We start from the raw sequence: 25913 nt of genomic DNA, 5'->3' as shown, positions 1-25913 counted from the left end.
CAAGTCTGCGCCTGGTGTAGGAATATGGCACATAATAGTGGCAGGTATAGCAATAGTGACACAGGTGACAAGTGTGGGAAGTGTATACTAGAGGCTGAGAGTCTGTGGTTGTGAATGCTGGTGGATGGAGAGAGTGCTCAGTTGTGGAGGGTCCAGGTAGGAGGTAGAATTCAGATGTCCTTGGAGCGGATCCAGTTCAGCGAGTTGCGTCTGAAGCTGGTGTAGGGTTGTTCAACTCTGAGGCAGACTGGGCATGCGTTCCAGTGGTATGCTGCTTTAACTGGGAAGCTGCCTCCGACGAGCTGCCTTTGGCGAGTCTGAATCTGGGAATTTCGAGACATGAGTGGCCAGAGGATCGAGTGTTGTGAGTGGACTGTTTCCTGGTTAGTCTAGCAGCAAGGTAGGGTGGAACGGCATTATTGAGACATTTAAAGGTGAGGCACACCTTTTTCAGTAGTATCCTGTCACTAATTTTTAACCATTTCTGGTCTCTTCTAATGCTCAAAATGTGTTCTGTGCATGGAATGTTCAAGGCTGCTCTTAAGGCATTGTTTTGGAGGATTTGTATTTTGTTAATGGTTTTTTTGTTAGCTCCTACGTATAGGGCATTACAGTAGTCTAATTTAGACATAATTAGGGCGTTAGCAAGGGTGATGCAGTTTGATGAGGATAGGAATGGTCTGCAGGCCCTAATCAATTTGCAGGTGTAGGCTGTTGATGAGGCCATAGAGCTAACTTGTTTTTTAGCGCGAGTGTAGAATCAAGGTAAAAGCCTGGGGTTTTTACCTCGTTTACTACTTTGATTATGTTGCCGTCGATGTTAAAGGCGGCGTAGTCGGGACTTAGTTTTTTTAGATTGGAAGCAGAACCCAGAATCAGAATCTCAGTTTTGTCGTCGTTCAGGCAGAGACCATGTGAGGCCATCCATGCCTGGATGAGGAGGTATATTCTATTTATCAGAGCTGTGTCTTCAGCAAAGTTGCCTGACAAAGGTATGAGGATCTGGGTATCATCCGTGTAGTTAGTGTAGACGACACCTAGCCTGTCAAGTTTGTCGAAGAGTGGCTTGGTAAAAATATTATACAATGTGGGTGAGACACAGGAACCTTGGGGTACCCTGCATGTAATTTGGATTGGGTCTGCTCAGGCTGATGGGGAGAACACTCTCATCGTATGGTTAGCTAGAAAGGATTGTATCCAGTCTATGGCATCACTCGAGAAATGTGCAGCAGATGCTAGGTGATCACATGACACTGCATGATCAACCAGATCAAAAGCTGCTGAGAGGTCGAGGAGGAGTAGCATGGCAGTTTTACCTTTGTCTTTCAACTCATCGATTTGTCTCTTGAGGTCAATTAAGGCTGCTTCAGTGCCGTGTTGGGGTCTGAAACCAGATTGGCGCTAGCCGAGTAAGTGGTTGGTCTCAAGGTAGTTCTGAATTTGGATGTAGGCTACTCTGTCAATGATTTTGAGTAAGAAGGGGATGGTAGTAATGGGTCTGTAATTGGTGGGGATGGCTGGGTCTAAAGTTTGTTTTTTAAGTAGTGGTAGCACCCAGGATTGTTTGAGGTTGGTAGGGACTGAGCTAGAGTTAAAAGAGGTATTGATGAGCTTGGAGATAAAGGGTGCTAAGTCTCTAGCTGCATCCTTAATTATTTGTGCCGGACAGCTGTCGCCCTGGCAGTTGGAGGGCTTCAGAGATAGTATAACCTTTTTGGTTTCCAATATAGAGATGTTGGAAAATCGGAAGGGTAGGGCATTGCGTGGTGTATCTATGGGGTGGGTGAGGTGCGTTTCAGTGGAGCTGAACTTATGGAGGCTTTTTTGTTGGCTATTTTAGTTTGCAGATTAGATGTTTTGTTGACCAAGGCATTTTGGACGCTGGTGCACCATGGTTTGTCTTTATCGATATTGTCCATCTGTTGGATAGGGTTTTCCATTTCCCGTAGAATGGTAAAGAGTTCTTTGGAATTAGAGTTGGCCTGGGTGATTCTGTTATTGAAGGTGTTTTTTTTGTACGGATGATTTCCTTTTAATACAGCGTGGCAATATTGGTGAGCAGGGTTTAATTCTCGATTGTAGGGGAGTGTCTCCAGGTGGCTTGAGATTTCCTTTTTTGAAGGCATAGTTCTTCAAGCTGGGGTGTGAACCAGGAGTTAAGGTGTGATTTTTGTTTACTTTTACGTGTTTTGACAGGTGCAATCGTGTCGAGTGCTTTTGTCATGGTGGTGTTGAAGATTTCTACAAGTTCACTAGGGTCGGAATTGTTGGACATGGTAGACAAGGTAGGTAGGATGAGTGGGAGTAGTTTCTCAGTCGTGATGTCTTTTTTGCTTCTCGTGGGTAGAGGTGGGACCATGTCATTAGTTTTCTGTTTCATGGGCTCGATTTCAGATGAGAAACCAATAAGGTAGTGGTCAGACCAGTGTTGTGGGGTTATTTTATTGATGGTTATGGAGCAGTGCAGAGTGGCTACCCAGTCTAAGATACGTCCTTTCGTGTGCGTGGGAGTGCGTACATTTTGGGTTAGGCCGTGTTCGGACAGGATTGTAGCAATAGCGTGGACTTGTTTGTCACTAGGGTCATTGAAACCCAGGTTGAAATCTCCTAGAATCAGGATTTCTGAGGTGTCCTTGATGTCGTTAGAAAGAAGACTGGATAAGACTTCCTCGAAAGTCCCTAGAGGGCCTGGTGGTCGGTATATCAGAAGGATAGTCGGAGTGCTATTATTGGAGGTAGTAAGTTTCCCTACAAGCAGTCCGTAGGATTTGATTGCTGGGGGAGTGGTTAGTCTTAGGGGCAGACTAGTTTTGGCTATGATAGCGAGGCCACCACCTTTAGTGTTTGGTCTATCAACCCTGAGAATGTGATAGTTTTCTGGTATAGCTACCATGAGGGCTGGGCCTGCTGCATCATGTAGCCAGGTTTCTGTGACAGCTAAGAGGTCTGGGGCGTCACTAGAGAGAATGTCTGTGATTTCGGCGGTATGCACCATAATCGACCTAGTGTTGATGAGGGCTTCTGAAACGGAGGTAATTTTGTTTAGATCCCGGGTAGAGGGGGATGTAGGTTTAGCACGGTTGTTTTTAGTATGGTGTCGCTGAAAGTGGGCAAAGGTGTTGGACTGGTGTTTGGGCAATGTTTTGGTAGTAGGTGCATTTGCTGGGGCAGAGATATGAGCAGTGGTGGTGTGATTGGTGTGCCTATGGAAGGGGGCAGGTGAGCAACTACTATTGGCTTTAGGGTCATAAATTCGGGGCAGTCTTGCTCGGAGTCTTAGGCTCCTCTCCTGAAGGGTGCAGGGTAGGAGATTGAAGAGTGCCATTATTGTGAGGGCGCAGAGGGATGTCAGTCCAAAGCTGGAGAGTTGGCACTTTGTTGTGTGCATAGTCGTTGACAGTAGTGATTAGCGGGTAGCTTTGGACTTCAGGTTAGGGGATGAGCAGATAATACTCACTAGGGATCGCTGTAGTACGGTGGATCCGGGAGATTAAGAGTATGCGTTTTAGGCAGAGAGGGGCAATGGCAATAGGATAATTGTGAGCTAGTGTGGACACTGATGGGTAGGCAGTTCGCAAGTACGTTCGAAAAGCAGTGGGCTAGGGGTAGCTAGGCATAGGCATCATAGGCAAGTCTCCAGGTTAGGCAATGCAATTGGCTAAATACATGCAAAATGCAATGTGCTAGGGGTAACTAGGCATAGGCATCATAGGCAAGTTTCCAGGTTAGGCAATACAATTGTGAAGTCAGAGTGTGCGCCAACTGGAATGGGCAGCTTTCCGAGAGGGTTAGGTGGTTAAGTCGGGTGCGGATCTACTTCAATGATGTAGTTAGAGGCAGAGTTTAACAATTACTTTATGATGCATTTTTTTTTCGGTGAGCGTGCGGCAGATACTTGGAAAGTACTCACTAGGTCGGTATTTGTAGTTGTGGTGTCGCGGAATGAGTCAGCCAGGCGACCAGAAGGATTGGTGTGCCGTCGTAGTTCAATAAGGCAAAGTTGTAGCAAATACTTTGAGTGGGACGGGCAGGGTTTCTGGCCCCTTTGCCCCGGAAGCCACGGACAGGTGAAGCACCTTTTAAAATCGCGCCTTCGAAATCGAGCCGGCTCTCGCCTTCCAGAGTGAGATCAAATAGATGCGGCCAATCACACGCTTGCTAGTTGCTTAGCAACGCGTGTCAACAATTGGATGGTAATGAACGTGCGCCGCCATTTTATGGACGGTGGACCTCGCATAGGAACACATGCCTTGTCGGAGCGCGAAGAGGGGCTCTGGTGGGAGGGGGACCGCTCCTATGATGGTGGTAGCGTGCTTCTTAGATGTGGGCTCTTAGAAGTAGGTATCTCACCATTGTGGATCTTGTGGATGCCGCAGAGCTCGATGAGGCTGCTGCTGTTGCTGCGGGGCTCCTCCTGCTGCAAGACTCCTCCTGGAGCTTGCCGTGGACGGGGGAGGAGGGCTCCAGCCCTTCCTCTGCTGGATTGCAGTGATGTGGGCTTCTGTTTATGTTCCCTCCCCCGAAGTTCTACTTCCAACGCCTCTCTTACACCTGGGTCTTTGCTTGATTTGTGGCTGCTGTTTTCTCAATAAACTCTCCTCAGAACCATGCTTTTCCCACATGCCAGACCAAACCCAGTTCCATTTCACCCCCGTCGTCCTCTAAGGTAGTTTGATGACTTTGCCCATTTCCCGTTTAAGCACTGGGTCACGCAAAACAGCACTATTTAACTGCCACGGGGCCCGCTCATTGGGCTGCGTTACGAGTCCCTCTAAGGTGAGTGTTACTGCTGCGTGATCGGTGTGCACCATAGGCTCCACTTCCACAGCAATTGCACACCTCACCACGGTAGCAGACATTAGAATCAGGTCTAATCTTGAGAAGGATTTGTGTACCGATGAATAAAACGTATAATCCTGCTCATCCAGATGATAAAAGCACCTGGCCTCAATCATGTTCAACTCTCTCAGCATACTCGTTAGTGCCCTGAACTTTTGAAGGTCTGCCGGAGAAGCTGGCGATGTCTTGTCCATTTGTGGGTTGACTACACAATGGAAGCCCCCCACCACATAATTAGAGCCCCCTTACTAAATCCCAAAATGATCAGGACCAAGTCCCGCAAAAATATGCCATGGTTATCATTCAGCTCATACAGCCCCACTATCGTCATTGTCATTGGGTAGTCTTTCAGTTCGCCTCGTAGGGCTATGTACCTCCCCAATGTGTTCCCCCCTTAACCACTCTCACCATAAAGGCAAACCCTTTCCCGATCAATATCCTGACTCCTCACCATTTGGCCCTAGCACTACTAAAGTATCGACAAGGGAACTCACTGATTTCAACTATCTTCTCATCTTGAGGCAACAAGTGGGTCTCTTGGAGTATTGGTTCAGGCCATCCCAATGTCTCCAGCCTTCCTAGTATTGTCTTGTGCTTCATGGGAGAATTAAGGCCTCTGACGTTCCACGTGCCCACCCGCAGTGTCGGTGTCAGCCTATCGAGCTGACCATATTGGCACTGCTACTAAGATCCTCTTATCGAGCGGCCAGCCACGTTCATCAGCCCACCACTCATGTACCGTTCACACTTGACCACTGGTTTGCAAACCACTAACATTTATGACTCAAACCATAAACCAATCATCAACAGGCCACCCTCCCATGGTGCCTCTTTCCCAGATCATTATGTGTTTCCCCCTTGTGGGACATTTTCTCTGTCACCCTCCAACTCTGTTGGCACCCCCCCACCCCCAGGTTCACCATACCAAACAGTGTTGATACCTTTCTACAGCATCCTGATCCCCTTATAGAAAACTCAAATCAAAGTTGTAATTTTGTGCTTCTCTATGACCTCTTCCTTAGGTCTCCATTCGCCGAGCTACATCGGCCCCATCTACATGAATCAGTGGCTGTCCAGTTTCGGTTGCATCGTTCCTGCGCGGGTCCTGTTTATTCATCCTTGTCTTACTCCTGCCTGTGGGCCCATGCAGTTGGGCCCATTTCCTCCCTGGAGACTGTGACGAATCCGCCCGATTCTCACGACTCTCTCCGCCCTGCTACTCCTCGCCCCCCAACAAGCTTGCTGCATATTCTTCCTTGGTCACTGTATAACTCTCCCCTTTAACCTCGAAGAGCAATTTACCAGGAAAGCCACACCTGTAGGGGATGCCTTTATCACATAACCAGGCAGTCAGCACATTCAATTTCTTGCACCGGAAGAGAGTGGTTTGCGAGAAATCCTGAAAGAGCTGCACGTCTGCTCCTCGGAAGTGCATCACCTTCGCCTTACGGGCTTCCCTTATTACACACTCTTTATGCCCATAGAAATGGACACTGGTAAGCACGTCCAGACACTAAGCATTTTTAATCGGGTACTCTGTGTATACCCTATGTGTTTGGTCCAGCACCAACTCCTCCTCCTCCGGTAACTCCAAAATGGTGCGTAGCAGGACATCCACATGGGCTGGGAGTTCTTGGTCCTGTACCCGTTTAGAGACTCGCCAAATCCTGACATTACGCCTCGAGCGGTTTTCAGCATCCTTTTGTTTGACTGCAACTGCTTTTAGACGCTGCTCCAGAGCCTCCATCTTCTCCAAGAGCACTGCTTGCTCATGGGCCTGATCTGTCACCAGAGTTTCCAGTTCCTCCATTTGTGATTCTGCCCCTGTCGTGCAAGCCTGCATGTTCTCTACCAATCCCGATAACTTGTCAATACGTCCTTGTATTTCTTGGGCGAAGTCCCATTTCAACTCCATCAACATTGCCTGAATGTCCTCCTTCGTGGCAGGTGTTCCACGGGGGCCCTCGTTTCCCAAGGGTGGCAAGGCCGGTACATGGACTGGTGCACTGGTTTGTTGGGATTTCTTGGCCACCCCCTTGCTTAACCTCCTTCTGTTTCTCTGCAAACCATCTCCTCCTTCCAGCGTTCTCACCAATAGACTCCCCTCCTGCTGGGCTCCCCAACACTTCCTGCTTTTCTCCTTCACTGCTCACCTGTCATCTACAACCAGCTTGGTCACAGCTACCTCTGCAGGCTTGACAGGTTGCCCCTCAGCAATGATCCTTGGGGGTCCGGTCCACGTGTCGTAATCTTCTTCAGTGCCAGCAGGGCTCCAGTTTGTTAGGCTCCATCCTTCAACCTTTCAGTAGGCCCCTCGGAGCTCAGCCTTCCATGCCGCCTCTAGCAAGTCAGACTGACCTGGTATGCTAGTGCTTGCCTGGGAGTACTTACCCCACTAGATTCCTGTTAAGACGGATTTATGAACTCTGACCTGGTGGGCAGAGGTTCAGAAGGCCAGCCTAGTTTCATCAAGGTAGCTTGGTGGTGGACAAGACTAGATCTCAGGAGGGGTAAGAGTGACTGAAAGACCTCAATAAGCCCACAGAGCAAAGGACACTTACAAATCACTCCCAGTCAGGTGTATATATATTAAAAATACAAATACATTTATTTCAAGGCCTTTGAGTTTCAACACACAAATCAAATTACAGTAGTACTTTTAAGCCAACACAATTCTATCTAAATATAGATATATACAAGATCAATGGGGTCTAAAGGGTTAATTCACGAAATGGGTCCACAACCTACAAGGGGAAGGAAACAGGCAGTGCAAATAGTCTTTAGTCCCTTCTGCATCCAACACAACCCTAACTGAGAGGCAGTCCAATCCCTAAGACGAGTGGAGCCTAATGCTCAAATGTGCTTGCAATGCTGGCGCATGCGGTAATGCAGATGGGCAAAACGGGGTCTCTTCAAGGGGCTGTAGCAGCTCAGGAAGGTGGGTGAGGCGATGAAGAATGGGTTCCCACTATTCGAAGAGGGTCTCCACTTGAGGGCAGAGTCGATTCCAAGAGTTGGGAATAGTTTGCACTAGAAGTGGAAAGGAGAGGGGCCCTCAAGGGCCACTCGTGTGTAAAAATGGATGGAGGCGCTAGGGGCCACCAGTTAGGGTTGCGATTACTCTCCGACCCACGGTGCACTCCGGACCAAACTTCAGCAGTCGAGTCCACTTCGGTTGCAGGTTCAAGTGCGGCAATTTGGCGGCTCTGTGGCTTTCAGCGACGAAGATACAGCGATGATTCCCAAACGGGACAGTGGCGATTTCTCTGCTCCTGGTGGATGGATCAGGCCAGTTTCACTGCAGCAGGCTTCAGGGGCAAGAGGGGCACAAATGCAGCTCATCTGCAAAGTTTGTCACCACGGCTGGGCGATACAGTAACCATGTATACTCTGGTTCGGGCGCACTCACTTTACTCCAGACCTGGGAACTCCAAGTGTATGAAATTCGGTGTGAGAGTGCCGTGACCACAGGGCTAGTGACATTCCAAGTTTCGAGGGCCTCCTCGAAACGGCAGCTGTATCAGGGCAAATAGTCTGCGTAAGCTGGTCAGCCCACTGGTTGGCCCAGGGACACTTCCGAGAAGGCTTACTTGCAGGTTTTGATGAAGGTGCCAAGAATAGTTGGTTCCACTATTCCAATGGCTCGAAGCGTCTTCGCAGACCTTATAGGACGACCAAATGCAGAGGGGTCCCACGGGACGACAGCAGCCTCAGGGTGCCAAACCTTCCAGCGGGTCACCAGCAATTCCTCGACTCGGCTTCTTAGTTTCAGGATACTTGGATGCTATCCTTCGTTCAGTGAGAACTGGGTGTTTGGGGCCTTTTCGTATCCAGAATCTCCTTCACGCCAAAACGAAGAGGACCCAATGGGAGATCTGCTCACATACAGACAAACCATACGTGGACCAATCACGGACCACGGTGGTCCCAGGCATTCACAGCACTCCAGACTCTCTGGCACCCAGAATGTGTATTGGGGACAGACACTCCAGCCCACATCCTGGAGGCACACAGACAAGGCATGTAGAAGCCTGCTTGGCATTTCGCAGGAGAACGCATGCCCAAATAAGGACTGACTCGGGTTGGCAAGACCTGGCGAAGGTGAAGGGGCAAGATGGCCAAAGGACAGGACAAAGAACCTCGTGGCATGGCCATTTTGGAGCCAGGCCACCTATTCGTGCCAAACGCAGTAATCGCAGTTTACCTGGCAGGAAAGGGTTAAAAATACACGAAATGATAAGCTGCCACCAGCCCTATCTAGAAAATCCTTTGAGATTATCTAGGGCCTTTGGAAATGACTAGACCCAAGTGCATTGTACTGTAAGGTACTATGTACACTTGTTACATGTTGCAGAAAAGTTGCAACAGTGGAAAGTACGAAGGGAAACAAAGTCTCCCAGTACTGAGTGTCTTAAGGGCATGTCAGTTTCCCCATAAAAAGTGAGCGAAATGCCCAGAGGATTGCAGCAGAATGCTGGGCTCCTCTGGTAAAGTCAGACTATGGTGTTTAACATCAGCAAAAAGTTGGGGGGTACACAAGGGGAGGGAAAATTACACATAATATGGAAATCTTTCCTAACACTCGCCCCTCCCAGACCAAGGACAGGGGGGGAATTAAACCACTGCTGGATGAGTCTCATGTTCAGGTCGGTTAAACATTCTGGACAACCCATCAGCCTTGCTATGTTGGACACCTGGCCTATGCTAAATCGTGAAGGCAAAGCCTTGTAGACTTATCGACCACCTGAGCAACTTTGGATTCTCTCCCTTGATGTTCATTAGCCACCTTAAGGGCTTATGGTCAGTTTGCACAGTGAAGTGGGTCCCATAGAGGTAGGGCCTCAGCTTCCTTAGGGCCCACCGAACAGAGGAACATTCTTTCTATACTGTGGACCATCGGAGCTCTCTGTCCTTAAGCTGGCGACTAATGAAGCCAATAGGGTGTTCCTTACCCTTCTCATCTACTTGTGATAGTACAGCTCCTATCCCAGCGTCAGAGGCATCCATCTGCACAATAAAAGGTCTTTGGTAATCAGGGGCCCTGAGAACAGGGGCCTGGCACAAGGAGTCTTAAGTAATTGAAGGCCTTCCCACACTCTTCAGGCCAAGTTACCTTCTTGGGTTTCTTAGGAGTGGTGTGAGCAGTCAGAGGGGCAGCTATGGTACCATAGTCTGCCATGAGGTTTCTGTACTACCCAGTGAGTCCTAAAACACATGGGTCTGAGTAGTGGGGGTAGGCCAGACTTGTACTGCTTGTACTTTACTGGGAAGAGGCTTTATCCTCCCTCCACCTACTTCATGTCCAAGGGAGATCACTAAACCTTGTCCAATATGGCACTTACTGGCCTTTATGGTCAAGTGGGCCTTGTGAAGAGCCTTCAACACAATCGTGAGGTGTTTCACATGATCCTCCCACGTGGCACTGAAAACTGCTATATCATCCAGATATGCAAAACAGAATTCATCCAACCCATTAAGGACATCATTCACAAGCCTCTGGAGAGTGGCCGGGGCATTCTTCAACCCAAAAGGCATTACCCTGAACTGATAAAGACCCTCTGGTGTTGAGAAAGTGGTATTTTCCTTGGCATGTTCTGCAAGAGCTATTTGCCAATAGCCTGCAGTGAGGTCAAATGTGCTGGGCCCAAAACCCGATCAAAAAAATCAATCCAAGGAAGCAATAATGGAGTAAACGATTTGCAAGGAAAACAGGTTTTAATACATGCAAATTACAGCAGGGGGGGGGTCAGTCAGCTCTGTGGAACTGATGACGCTCTCTGTCTGCCCACATAGAGTTACAGTATTTTACAAAGTATCAAGTACATGCTAATCCCACGTTACCTATTGGCTCCCTCCTATGCAGAAATCTAAACACAATATACATTAGTAGCCCCCTGCCATTTGTTAGTACATCACCCATGACGATTCTAAGATCAACCCCCTACAAATGTCCTAATCATACAGTAAAGCGGCAATGCTTCATCCTGTAACATTTACTAAAATGGCATTCTCTAATTGGTCAAGACAAGTTCAGGTAGCTTATGATGTTAGTCCCACCTAAACAAACCAATCGTGTAGTAGGTGTGAACAGTGAAGTCAACAGATTAGACAACAATATCCGCTAGCACACATTCTTCCAGCTATCTCTTGGGAACCAGGTGGCTTCATACAAAACATACTTGAGGCTACAATCCTTGGAAATTAAATTCCTGTACTTATTCGTGCTACAAATCCATCCTATTGCAGACCCATTTGTCCCAACACTCTCTAGGGGGGCAGTATGACCACCATCTACTCTTGCCGCTTTAGCAATGCCTTCACCCAAGGCTCTGCTCCCACCAAAATATGCCCTTTGCAACTATTGTATTACATCTATTTGTCAAGTACATAAATTGTTATTCTACGTGTCACTAAAAGCTTCCCGGGGACAGCTAAGCCCTGACACAATAACTAATATGGGTACTGCATCTCACACTTCCTCCATCGTCCTTGGTCCACTGAACACTTGCTGGAGGAAGCAGGGATAATGTCCAAACAGAAATACACAGACTCACAACTGAGGCCTAGTTCCCTAAATACCAAAAATCCACACACTCTGATGGGGCCTAATTCAACATGGCAGAACCCTGGCTATTGTGGCAAGAGGCCGTTTTGCTAATTAAAACCAGTAACAATATCTTTGCTGGCCATTATTGTACCATGTGTGTGGTAGCCTAGTGTTCTTATAAGATGTGGCAAGACTAAAGCAAAACTACATACCAAGTGAAAATAACCTAAAACACTACGACAAATGACAAAAGCACTAGCACTAAAAATGACCACATTTATGGCACTGCATCTGCATACCAACATTTCCTATTATATAAGGAGGCAAGATGGAACCGCAGAATGCAGACCCAAGCACAAGTACTGAATGAAAATGTGCTTCCCCTCACTGTAATCAATTGTTCTTCCTGTTTATGGGTGTTCTCATTGAGTGCTACAACTGGTATTTATATACAGTTACAGCTTTATTTTTATTTTTCTAACTTTTGATACCTGTACTCTAGATTCAACATCCAAAATATGTTTCTATTGTGTCTTTTTCGGCCTACAGTCATTTTTTTAAAACTACAAAAATGGCGTGTATATGAGCTCTAAGGGTGCAGACGTACGAGTCTTGGCACAGTTCTGGTAGAATGGTTACTTTTATTTACAATAATAAAAGAAAAAGAAAAGCCTATCTCACCCTACTTTCTATGAGAGGTTGCCCTAGCTGAACTAAAATACTAATGAACCAGTCAGGATGTCCATAAAGTAAATGTCCACCGTCCTGTGTCTAAATCCATTTCCTTCCCTTACACTTAGAAACTAACAAATGAAAATGGGATGCTTCATTAACCCAGAAGGAGACCCCTCTCGTTCTAGATGTAGACTCAAGGACACAGTTCTTTGTGAAAAGAATATGTAGTTAACTGTTCACTGTTTGAATGTTCAGCACACGTTAACCCAATTCCTCACTTTCCTGGGAAAACCTCTCCCTCGATTCTTGCTTCTGCTTATAAACAAAACATAGTTCTCCCCTCACTTGGAGGCAGTCTCTCTTGAACAAAATAAACACTGTCTGAAAACAGTACACTGTTCCTCCGTCTTCTCGAGAGACCTGCTCTTGAACAAAACATAGTTGTAAAAACAATACACAGTTCTCCAGTCTTCTAGAAAGCACTACTTCCTTGGTTTGTGAATTACAATTGAACCTTATCAGTCTTTGCCAGACCTGGTTCACTAACCTGCTAGACCTGACAGTAGACTTTCCCAATGGTGTCCCAAGTCAGGCTCACTAACCTGCCCGACTTGGCTTCATAGTGCTTAAGTTCCAAATATATTTGCGCTACCACTGGTTTCCCTGTTTTATCCTTTTACGCCTTCTCAGGGACTGTTTCTGAGTTCAGGCCCACTGGTTATGCATGCTTCTGCCTTGAGGTGGGTGTTCAACCTTTAGGTACTTTGTTGATTCTCTTTGCTTGGTTCCATTTGGTTCCCAGATGCTGTTGGACATTAGCAGGGCTTCCCCGCTTTCATATGGGTCCCAGACCCTTGTCCCCATTTTACCTAGGGCCCACTTGGACATACCTGGTATACTCTCCTGCCAGGTCTTATCCCAAGTAGGTGGATTCTTAATGTTTGTGTCAGTGTACAAGGTTTTCCTGCTATCCCCTTGCACCCTTTGGGATTTGGTTATCTGCTTTACAAAGTTCATACCAAGTTGCACGATTCCTCTTCTATCTCCTTGGGCTTTCCGGGACATATTTTCATGATTTACAAAGTTTGTTTCAAGTTGTAGTTATTGGGTTTTTCAGGACATGTTTACAAGGCTTCTCAGTGTTTCCAGCTCCCCCAATGCCCCAACAACCGGTCCAATCCTTTCCCTACCTTTGTGAAGTCATGGGGCGATCTCCAGTCTTTCCGTGAGGTGGAGCAGAGCTTTTCTGATGCCGTCATGCTCGGCCCTCTCTCCCTCACGGCTCCGCAGCTCTGGGCTGTTCCTCAGATCTCTCGTTGCTCACGCCTTTGTTCTCGGTTGGATTTCACCCGCCTGGCTTCCTTACTCACTGCTACCAGCCAGGCCTACCTTGCTGGGACCTTTCGGACCGCCACAACTCTCTGTGCCGCAGAACGTTCCCTGCTCCTCCAAGGCTGGCTCGACTGACCATTGAGTCCTTCCTTCTTTTTAATGACTGTGGCTGCCTCTTGAAAACTGTACGGCAAGTATTGGTTCTGCGGTGGGCTTTTGCCTACTTGTTCCCTCTTTTTCGTCTCAGTGGTATGTGGTATTAAGTTTGGGTAAGTCTCCCTCTTCCCTATATCATCAATAAGACTTTTTAATTTACTATAACATATAGAGGTATGGGGGGCCCCGAGGGGAGAATAAGGAGAGTAGAGTGGGGCACAAAAGGGTCACGAGAATACCGCGTTCTCCCAGGGCCATCATCACTGGTCCCATGAAGGATCACCCTCTCCATGAGATCCACCCCCGAGTACCACCCCCAGAGGGGGACTTTCGGGTAGGGGCCTCACCTCCCTGGCCTCATGGAAAGGGGCCTACACCATGGAAGCAGTGACAATGCCTGGGAATTTGTCACAGAGAAATGATACCATTGTGCACAAGCATGTCTCAAAAATAATAATATATGCATCCCTTTTTACATTTCCCACAGCTGAAAACTAAACAAGCATTGGCGATGCCAATCGTTTTGGTGTTTACGGTTGTTCTTTGCATGTTGCATTGATAGGCACATGGGTGCAAGGAGGAGAGTGCAAAAATGTAAAAGAGGATGCGATAAGGAGTGCAAAATGAGAAGGGGAATAGAGTAAGGGAGGAAGCCATTGATAGTGGGTGCCATTGATGAACAAGAGGAAATGTGAGCGAGAATGGGTCAGAGTGAGAGGGTAAGAAATAAAGAGAGTGTGTGAGAGGTAGGATGAGGGGACAGATAGAGGGGGTAATGTGGATGGATGAACAGAAGGCGCAGAGTGGGGCAAGGTTTGTGGGGGTATAAAGGGTGTAGGGTGGGTGGAGCCAGAGTGAAGGGGTGCGGTGCTATTTTAAGGGATTTCACCATAGAATTAGGGTAAACACGGAAACTGTGGGTATGCAAAACTGACCGAGGAACACCCACCTTTAAGTGCTGCTTGGTACCTGGGCAGAGGGGGAAGAAAATCATTAATAATCTGCGAATCCTTAAAAGAACGAGACTGAGAGCGAATAAAAGTGGTAAGGGAAAGAGGAGAAAAGTCCAGTCGCAATAATTTGTAGCAATTAAAGCAGCGATTCATTTGAATGTTCATGTTAAAAAGCCTTGGCTTGTTTGTTTGACACTATGCTCAAAAATAAAAAAAAAGAGGGGAGTGCAAAGTTTTAAAGGAGGATGTGATAAGGGGTACAGGTGTGCAATAGAATGAGAAGAGGAATAGAGCAAAGTAGGAAGCCATTGATTGAGGGTGCCATCGATGATGAGCAAGAGGAAATATGAGAGTGAGAGGGTAAGAAATAAAGTGAGAGTGTGAGAGGAAGGATGAGAGGGGATAGCGAGAGGGGTTAAGGTGAGTCTGGCAAGGATAGTGGGGTGGGGTGGGGTAGGGTAGGTGGGTGGGTGGGCCTAGAGAGAAGTGGTAGGGTACGTGGTGGGTTAAAGAGAGAGGAGGTAGGGTTGAGTAGAGAAAGAGGGGGTAGAATGGGTGAAGGTAGAGAGGGGGCAGAGTGACTTCAAGATGTGGGAGAAATCGGAGGGGACGCTAGTCGTTTAACAAACTTGGGGCTCACAATCTTTTGTGCAGTGGTGACAGAGCCACTAATACTGGCAAATTACTTTTTAGGTGTAGGGGTCAGTCTGCAGCGTGCCAAATGTCTTGCCCTATAACTTCTAACAACGCTAGCCAGTATATTCAATGGTGAGACATGATGGGAGTAGTAGGACAAACATTGGGTGAACCGCAAGTTGCCTACCGTTGTGCAAGGGGTACCAATGGCCCCAAAGGACAAGAGAAAGAAAACTTTTTATCTAAAAAAAGAAAGAGAGGCATGGATTCTGGCAGCAACAGGCCATTACATTTGAGATCAGAGGTGGGGAAGTCGATGAAATCACTTACAACGGAAATACTACTCAAACATTCAGAACCCAGAGGGCTACAAGATGCATGAAGCCTGCTTCCACCATTGTAAAGTGGGTCTTAGTGGTTTCTCCAACAGGGTGAAAAGCAGAGTACATAGAGTTGTTGTGATGGATGTGGTCTGCTTAACCACCAGTAAGGCTGTTTAAACTACTGCACTTGTGAGCAATTTTTTCTTCTAGCACAAGGGCAGACTGAGGAAAGGTGAAGGGAGTACCGACAAATAATTTGATATAGAGCAAGTGAGAGAAAGAAAGAACGATAGAGAAAACAGGAGAGAAAAATCCAAAAGGGAGAGAGACACACATTGGTACAAATGCACACACAGAAAAAAGTTGAGAGAGCAAGAAATGGATATAGAGTGACAGGTGGAAAGAAAGTAAAAAAAGAGAGACCAACAGAGAGAGGGAGGGTGAAAGAAAAAGGGAAAGAAGAGAAAAAAAGAGACTGATACAGAGACAAAGAAAGAATGAGCGGACAGCATTGCAGGAATCATATAGAAAAAGGAAGAAAAAATTAGTGCCAAAATGTGGTTAAACTTCAGCTGATCCAAAACAATGCCCTGAGGGCTGTCTGGGGCCTTCAGCGCTCGGACCCCATCTCTCATGTCAGAAGTGACGCTCACTGCTTGCCAATTAAAGCACGTAGTGAATTCAAGATTCTCTCCCTAACACACAGGTGCATCCACAACACGGCACCCTCCTTCCTCTCCCAAGGCAGCTCGAAAAGAACCAAACGCCCGTGCCTACGCTCCTCATCCACTTTGTCACTAACCATCCCCAGGTCCACGGGGAAAAGAGCCGGAGGCACCTGCTTTACTGTCATCGCCCCTACCCTGTGGACTGCCCTTCCTCCCCACATCCAAAACCAGGCATCCTACCTCACTTTCAGAAAATTGTTGAAAACCTGGCTCTTCCACAAATACGACTAAACGTAATTCTGGGTCTCCACCCCAACTGTTGCTACCTTGACTATGTACATATTGTATCCTCTGCCCTTCCCTCCTAAGTTGAACAGCGCCATGATACTTACGGGTTTGGGCGCTGTCAACAAATGAAATAAATAAATAACGAAACAGGCAGAAAGAGATATGAGGCAGAAATAGCAGAAAGAGAGACAGCATTAGAGAGTTTAGAGGAAAATAAAATCTCTAAATCAGTAGAACATAAAGGAACTCACAACAGTCTCCAACCATTGAACAAGAACAGACAGACAGGCATTAAATACCAAATAAAAAATGCTGCACTATTAATGCAATACATTGCTAGTTCTTACCAACACACTGAACCTGCTCAGTTGGTAATCTGTTTTTAAGAAGTAAAATCTCAAATGGCCGCAGTACTTTTAGTGGTTCTAGAAAAATGTCCAGCAAGCCACTTCTGCGGAGACCCATTGCCCGTGTCAGGTTTTGGAGCTGCAGCCCGCTCGCCTCCCCAGGCCTACTCTTTTGCAGGGGTCAGCCCCGCAGACTCGGCCCGTCAGCCACTCCTCCCTGCCACCACCTCCACCCTTTTCTTGTACGTGAGACACACCGGCGGCCACCAATCTCCCTCATGCGTTGCTCATTCACTCCGAAGTGTCCGCCGCCTTGCCCAGGATCGGACTGGCCTAAAGGGCAGTAAGGCAATGCCCGAACCAAAATTACAAAAATGCTAGTGTGGGCACTTTTTTGACACTTTTTCATTAGTGCCCAAGACAATGTTATGACCCAGTCCGACCCTGCCTGTGCCCTCACCACCTAGGAAATCCCCCCTCTCCCCATCGCGGCCAAACTCCTTACCACATGCAGCTCTGATGGTCTCCAAGCCTTAATTCAAAGAAAACTGTCTGTTAATGTTAAAGGATATTTGTACCACCTACTATCCCCACGGGAGTGGTCCCTTGGCGCCCTGGCGGATCTGACAAGAAAAGGGGTTGGGGGTTGAGTTAGTGCAAACGAGCGGGTTAAGTGCAAGAGAGCAGTGATGTGCTGTTGGCAGCTTCAGTTCGGTTAACACTGCTCGCTGAGCTTGGGGGTGCTTTCCGGTCGGTAGCCTCGTGTGCTGTTGTGCAAAGCTATGTGTTGGGGAAAAAAGGTTGCGAGAAAAATGGGCACTTCGCTTTCAGTACTGCTTCTTTCTTTCATCCAGTATATTGATAGTATCCGGAGTGTAACATTAGAACCCCAGAATAATATCTTCCAGCGTAGCCATGAAACGATACGGTTCTCAGGATTCCAAGTGCCCATCTGGGCGCTGCCTCTGCCAGTGCCCTCTCTCCTCCCTGCTCCCTTCTTAATGCCCACAGCCTTAGCAGGTACAGTGAGTTTGTCTAGGACGGTGGATGGCTCTAGAGTACAGACATGTATCTTCCACAGCGCTTAGAAGATGATTCACAGAGGCACAATCCCATAGGAAAACACGTTGTGCATCACACCCCTAGACATGAAGCACTATATGGTGAAAGCATTATCATTATCCGTACAGTTTCCACCCACGTTGCGCAGCCTGGTCCGAAATGGAAACCTACACCACAACAATTTGTGCACAACACGTCATGTTTGAGATGCTCTGCACTAGAGCACAACATATTCTTTGTAAAAAAGCTCCGCACTTCTTAGAGCCAAATCTGCACAGGGTTTGCAGGCATCAAATACCTACAGAAATTAAATATACCAACCAAATAATATACCATTTATTTTGGGAGTGGGCATTTTACCCTCTTCTCTCATCTTTTTGAGAAGGATACGTGATGAACAAAAATGAAAAAATGTATATGTTCCTCTAGGATACTGGCAAGAATGGCCTAGTAAACGTGTGCAGGAATGGAGCACTTCAGCGCTCACGCTCCTACGCACTAGTAGCCCACCCCCCTCAATGGCCAGTTCTTGCTGTGCTATTATGTTTACATTCTTTGTGTGTGGCAAAGACGTGAATATGCACTTCACTTACAGCGAGGGTACAGTATCTTCCCTTCTATTCGATGACCGTCTTTACTGGGCTCCAAATCCAATTAGATAGACAATATAATTGATGCAAGGCTGTGACAATTGTAGGCCATAACCGTGTATTTGGGGGCCTGACTTGAACACTGTCATTCACCGAAATCTCGGAATTTACTGTTAGCCATCTTCAGACCCTGCAAGTGGAGGAGGAAATTCCACTGGAAACGCGCTCTGTTGAATTTACTAAAGCAATGTTGTTATCCATTAGCTACTGGTAATATGATCTTAAACACACATTAGTTCTAATCCGTACACCAGCGTATGAACAATATCCTTGCACTGAAATGCTTACATTGGAATGCCCCAGCTCTCACATATTAAAAGTAGCCCGTTCCCCTGCCTGATGGCTATAGTTCTGGGCACTCTACTCACTGGCCTGCCCTCAACCGATCCCACCTTTATGTCAAAGGCCAGAGAGATTCCATATTGAAAGCCCTGCACACACAGGCCAGGAGACTCCCAACACGGACTAAGTTGACCCAACAACCTAGGGAGAGTAAACATGAACACGATTACCAATTTGTTCACAATTTCAAACAGATGCTACGCGTGATGGTAGCCCATTCACGAAGCGCAATCAAGACACCGAGGCACCAGACACATCCTAATATAACCATACAACACCACAAGCATGCACAGTGGTTCTTGAGGCCTATAGGAAGATGTTCTGGTGGAAAGAACAGGTGCTCTCAGTGGCTGAAGACTGTCAGGGCTTCTTCTCGGGTGACCAGAGTGGAAGAAGGTGAATGCTGAAATCTATGCAATCTATGCAAATAGGACAAGCATACTCGTCCTTAGCACTTAAGGGGTTAAAGCACAATATTTTCACATTTTATTTTCATTTTAGACATTGACAAATGATTTGCACGTTGCCAGCAGACATTGTGTTATTAGCTGGCACACAACTACTATGTGCCACCTTATTTATTTAATTAATGTTATTGTGCATTTGTAAGAGTCCTTACTATCCGCCACCTAGAGTCCTTACTAACTGCCACCTTATTACTAGACAATAGCATTTGAGTGGCATACACTGAATGTCGCAGCCATTGTGAAGTTACTGCCCTCCATACTGTCAGCAGACACTGCAATGATATTGGCATACATCATGACATTGACGAAATTCAGCTATTAACAGACATATGTAAATTGACAGACCTCACTTAATCAGCAGACCTCTCGGCAGGCATTAGCAAGCTACTGGCAGGCATTGTAACACTATTAGCAGAAATTATCATGCTATTAGAAGATAGTCTGATATTAGCACACAGAGTTATCAGAATAATTGGCAAATCTCTTAACCTCATCTGCAAACATTGTCCAATTTAAGATACCTTTAAGCTACTTTCCCCAGAACGACGGCTTGCCGCCTCAACCACAGCTCGCTGCTGACAATAGCATTGACTAGATACTTCAGTACTATCTGATCAACAGGCAATCCTAAAACACAGCAGGAACCTGTGACAAGGGTAACTAGCCTGATCAGGGAGCAGATATGATGGCAAGAAATGATGGCTGATCCCAGGATCTGCCACTGGAACCACAAATCATTTACCGTGTTTGAGAAAGAGCACTTGGTTTACTTGCGCGCACTACATGCTCTAGCACCCAACTGACACCCTCCCACTCTCAATGTGCAAGCCCTTCGGAAGCCTGTACAGGCAAAACATATGTTGTCTTCATTCACAGTGAGAAAACAAGATGTTTTGTGAACAAACTTGAATTCTGACTACACTTACAGAATACCTCCATTTTTTGATGATGAGGGAAAGGAGTTCCAACGATTCCAATCACCTCCTCTAACCATCTTTATATTCTTGCCAGCAGGTTTCATGCCAGTGCCTGATGTTGACGCGTTATTTTCAGACATGCACACATTATTGTCACACATGTTGTTTGACATCGTCACAATAATGCCAGTCATAGTCTTATAATTGACCAAATTACAATGCTACTGACAGAAATCCTTACATTATGTCCATCGTCATGTTCTTCAGAACATTAGCACGCTATTAGCCAGCATTGTCGTTTGATCGCGCCCAGTCTATCTCTCTTCCTCCTTTTCGTTCAGCTCCCGTTCCTCAGGGATTTGCGCTGTCTCCCATTTTATTCAACATCTACATAAGATATCTCGTGCTCCTCATCGCGGCCCACGGGTTCTGTTTTTATGCATATGCTGACGATACTCAAATCCTGGTGCGCCTAGATCTCCTAAGTCAGAAACTGCTTCCTGTTTTAGATGTTGCCTGGAGGAGCTGGGATCATGGATGTCATTGAACTGGCTGAAACTTAATGGCAGCAAACCGAGGTTCTTGTTGTGGGTATGTCCACCCCCCAAATGTTTTGGATGGCAGGTTTCTGGCCCACTTCCCTCGGCACGCTTCCTGTACCTGTTTCGTCCGTACGTAATTTAGGGGTACGTATTTCTGCCACTCTTACGATGGATGAACAGGTCAGCGCAGTGTGTAAATCTGACCATTTCAAACTTCGGGTCCTCCGGAAAGTACTCCCCTTTATTCCTACAGCTAACTAGGCCCTGGTGGTTTCAGCCGTGGTTTTGAGTGTCCCCGACTACTGTAACTCACTTTATTTGGCCCAACCTAGCTATCTAACTGATGGGCTGCAACTACTCCAAAATGCCATGGCCAGAGCCATCCTTTGCCCACCTTTTGGTGCTCATATGACTCCTTTGTTGAGGCCAATTTCACTGGATCCCCGTCGCGCAACGGATCATGTTTAAGTCCATGTGCATAGAGCCTTCCATGGGGTCAGTGCTGAATTTCTGCAAGATAAGTTCCCCCGATATCTGCCTACTCGCACCTTCTGCTCTTCAACCACCCTATGGGTGGTGATGCCTCGCTTTAGGCTAGTCCACAAAGGGTGCCATGCTTTCTCGGTTGCCACTGTCAAATCATGGAACAACCTACCCCTGTTCCTGCGTGAGATCACCGACCACCTGACCTTTCGGTGGAAATTGAAGACTCTGCTCTTCTAATTAACTGCGGCCTGTAATTTCCCCACATCTCCTCCTTTAGCGCCAAGATGCCCTCCGCTGTACGTGCACTCAACAAGTGCAATTAACATAACATTGTCCTGTGAATGGCAGCTATTGTGACATTAGTGACTTGCACCCCCCTTCAGCCCCCCTCCCCCGACATGCTTACCTCGCTTTGGAGTACAGCTAGGAGGAGGTTGACATGTGATGAGGGACGCAAAGCTTGTGGGCGTTCGGTTATGTACCCACTCATTCACTACCTATGGTCATGCTAATCCATATGGCTATTCCCACAAAGTATCCGCCACTCCCTTCTCAAAACACATACTCCAGTATCTTTATGTGCTAGCTTTATCAAGCAGTAACATAAAACGTTTCCCTACAGTGTTATCTCTAATTAAGATTTTATTTAATGTGCTGTGTAATAAAAAATGTGTTAACCAAGAGAGCCTCTGGCTACTTGCTGTTAAAAACAAGCATTGACAGATCCAACAGTATTAGCTTAGGCATTTGGCAGGCAGTGCTATCATATGCCCAGGGAATCGCACAATTTTTCGAGTTCTTGCAGCTAGGTAAGTAAGTGCCCTTATGGCAGTTCCTGTAAAATGGCTACTCCAGGCCTACACAAAAACCCAAAATGTTGGTTTTGTCAATGTTGGTTTCTTTTCTTTAGGGTTTGCCCTGTAATGATCTCCCTACCTCTGCCTGAGGCCCTCAGACTTCGTCCACCAATCAGTGTCCTCAATGATTCCCCTCCTCACTCTCAGCCCAAACCCCCATTTCTTCCTTCACGATTTACTTGGCAGTCTAGATATAGGAGTCCATTTGCTCAACAACAAAACCTTAGCACCGTGAAGGCTACTACTTAAACACCTCTGCACCACAAATGGAATAACAATAACAGTCAGGTCCACATGGGTTGAAACTTAAATACCAAACATACTTCATCCTGGTCCTGAAACAGTAGTCCTTACAAAAAAAACAAATAAAAGCCTGTGACACAGTGCCAAGTGATCCTCAATTTCTTAGTTCTGCTACTACACGATTCAGGAAATAAAAAGGACTAATTTACGATTAACTTTGACTTTATTTGTTCCTTGGTATGCGAGGTGGGGAGGGGTGGTTAATAGCTCAGTTGAATCAAGCACAAGCCATGCATAACGTCAGGTTGTTTGTAGGTAAATTGAAAATAAAAAAAAATGATGGCATCCCAGATACCATGGGTTCCAAGAAAACGTCAGCGACAATTTGGGGAGGAAAGGGCGATAGGCTTACTTGCCCGAATGCCGCCCCTCAGCGTCTTCCCCTGGAGGAAGAATACACCAGCCTAAAACATCAACACGCGGGGGCCACTGAAAGAAAAATGGAAAACGTTAATGGAAATCCTCCCCCGTTTTCACGGGCTTGTGAAGGCTACGGAAACACTGGCTCAATCACGCAGGCGCAGAGAGCTGGCGGAGCAACATTTGCTTTCACTCAGTGCATCGCTTGTATGCTCAGGTGTGCTGGAGCTTAAAGGACAAGGCGTATTTGCCGCTTGCTGAACGTAGATATCCTTCTTGTGGATTCTGAAAACGTGAGCGTTAGAAACGTGTAGCAATGCATATCTGGTTCTCTGCCAAAGAAGATTTGCAGCAGTTACAGTGCAGGATGCTTCTTTTGGAGAAACGACCGTGAACGAGACAAAGATAGTGGAAACATAGGCAATACATTGACAGTTCAGTGGGGAGGCAAGCTGCGAACTACATCAGCGACATGGCAATGGGGTGCAGAATGGGTCGCTGCACTAGCCCCTTGTGTCCTAGGAGAGGTACCATGACAACGTCAATAGGAAACCCGAGTGGTTGCTTGCCGCTTCACCTTCCCCATGGTGTCTCGAAGCTCCAGGGATGGTTAGCAGCACGCGCGGCTTTGCTGCCCTTGTAGCAGCTGTAGGTCGAGTGTGCACTATGCAGAATCCAGACAGATGCACACACGCTCAACCATGCACCGTGCAGGCGCAGATCCAATCTGAATACTCTTGTGTAGTAACGTTATGCACCCTCTTCAGGAATAACCAACTACACTCCACCCGTCCAAGCTGTAAGAACATCTAAACCAAAAACAATCTGTATCCAATCAGTTTGGCGCACGTGCAGTGCAATTTTGCGGCACAGCAAAAAGTGGCTAGTTCAAAAATGTACGGCTGGAATACAGATTTGCCTCTGTGCAAAGTTACACTATACTAGGGCAAGGCTTATGTAATACGGCCCTTGATCTTTGATTTGGCATGTCATCCACCTTATTGTGTTCCTTGCAAGTCACGGACTGGCTAAAGAAAAAAAACAGCCCTTGAAACACGTCTGGAGAAGGCATGAGCAGCAGCTGGCGCCTGTAGTACTAAACACAGCAATACGTTATAGATATAGATCATGTCCAACTTTTTCGCCCACCAGAGAGCGCAGGCTGAAACTAGTGTTGCAGGGTCATTTGGTTGTTATAAGCCAGCTCTGTGCTCTAGTATCATTTTTAAGAATGCACCACCTTTGAGGACATTTTTATCGAAATTTGTTTCAAGTGGTTTCCTTGTGTATTTTTTTCAATGTTTCTATGTTGTTTGAATCTTATTTTTGTGAATTGTAATTATGTTGTTCATATTGCTGTTCATATGTGAATGTTTTGTGTTCCCGAAATAATATTTACGAACGAACGAGATACATTTGCATCTTATACAAAAGTTAGGCTTACGGTACGATATGACTTAGCTCCTTGATCTATGACCTAGCTTCTTGATCCCCAATGGTAGCTCCTGGTCACTGGGTCATGCTGGATACCAGCTGCCTTTTGCTCCTGATTACTGAACCTCAATTTCGACCCTTGGGCATTATAATGCAACCAGTGCTATTATGTGCCTAGACTGCCATTTTGATGCAGCCAGTCTCGCCATTTCCTATTGCGGTTTGCCATTTTTTATTGGGCATCTTTGCTAAAGCAAGCATGATAAGTGTTCTTATGTTGTTGGACTGGCATTTTGATGCAGCCAGTTAGGACATGTTTTCATACTGTCTCAAGGCATTTTTAATGGTAAAGCCAACTGGAGTATGTTCTTATGTGGGGATACTCATAAGTAAGGGGGTTCAGGGAGTTTCTCTCTACCGGCCTATATCCCCAAGTTTTGAGTCTCAACCAGAGTCTTAAGCTCACTATCCTTTCATAGAAGAGACATTTCCACTACATATCAGTCTTTGTCCTGCCCAAGGGCAGTCCAGCCCCGCAATGCCAGGCAATTCTCTTCTGAACAAGACTACCAACAGCAAACCCAGACACATTATTCGGCATGGTTGGGCCTCGTCAATGAGGTGGAGCTGTGCCTCTCCAAGAACAGTGAGCAAGGGTTTCATGTCTGGAATACCCTAGTAATTTAGGGTGAAAACCCAAAGCTACTTAATATGCATAAGTATGGGGGGGCTCTGGGAGTTTGTCTCTACCAGCCTATATCCCAGGTTTGAGTCTCGACCAGAGTCTTTAGCTCACCATCTATTCACAGAAAATACATTTCCACTACATATCAGTCTTTGTCCTGCCCATGGAGAATTATGTGAGGATATTGCAATATTTGGCAGAACAAGTGTAGATATTTTTTCTTAAAGTAGCATTACAGGCATTATGCGCAAAGCAAACACGAATATATGGTTATATGGGAATACTAGTGTAGAAGAGCAGGTGGACATGTCATCTCTAGCTCCCGCCCCCTCACCTCTGTGTCATATTGGAATAGCAGAAGAGCCCTGTGTGACACCAGGTATCATCCCAATACCACATCGAGTGTATGAGAGACGATATGCACTCAGACAACCGTAGCGAATGTACCCTTGCAATGATAGGGTGGAAGGATGTCGGGACATACCATTGGACATCATTGAGCTATAAGTGAAATCTGACGAGGGCAGAGTGATGTCATGAAGGAAAGATAATGAGACGTACTGAAACTATATGCTAATACTTAAAGAACAAAGACGTAACTGAAGTAACAAGAGAAACATGTAATCAAATATAAAGAAACCATGTATGCAAAGAAGATAAAGTACCTGCTGACTAATAAGTGTATATACGCAGAAACACAAGTTAGACGAGACATATAGAGGCTTGCTGCAGAAGAAAGCATAACGTGGCTGGGACGGCCATGATGGAAAGATGGACATCGGATTCATGTTGAAATCAATCAAGCTACCTCAGGGACAGAACAGGGCTGCAGAGTCAGGAGACTCTGGATAAACAGCGTTGTGTGAGAAATAAAGAGTCTATTGGCGTGGGATAAAGGATGGTACTTCAAGATAATTGCACGGCAGAAGGGGAGTCAAAAGGATAAGTCATGTACGTGATCTTACTCTTAGATTAAGACATTTGCAAGAATCAAGTATTGGAAAATTAAGGTTGCGAAAAGCCTATACAAGGTGGAGTGAACAA

General features: G+C 46.5%; 1 protein-coding gene across 3 annotated transcripts in view; it reads right to left on the bottom strand.

Moving 5' to 3' along the window:
- PLEKHB2 (pleckstrin homology domain containing B2) overlaps window positions 1-25913 on the bottom strand; it is a 754336-nt gene that overhangs the window by 596666 nt on the left and 131757 nt on the right. Inside the window, exon 1 of one of the 3 annotated variants that reach the window (XM_069617850.1) lies at window positions 18765-18889. The exons of the other annotated variants lie outside the window; for them this stretch is intronic. The gene's annotated coding sequence lies outside the window, so the exon portion shown is untranslated. Of the gene's footprint in view, window positions 1-18764; window positions 18890-25913 lie in introns of those variants that run through there. 3 annotated transcript variants of the gene reach the window in all.

The sequence above is a fragment of the Ambystoma mexicanum genome, chromosome 10, assembly GCF_040938575.1.
Source record: "Ambystoma mexicanum isolate Mex_15411 chromosome 10, UKY_AmexF1_1, whole genome shotgun sequence".
Lineage (NCBI taxonomy): Eukaryota > Metazoa > Chordata > Amphibia > Caudata > Ambystomatidae > Ambystoma > Ambystoma mexicanum.
Note: the sequence above shows the minus strand (reverse complement) of the source record. Positions and strands in the feature narration are given on the sequence as shown.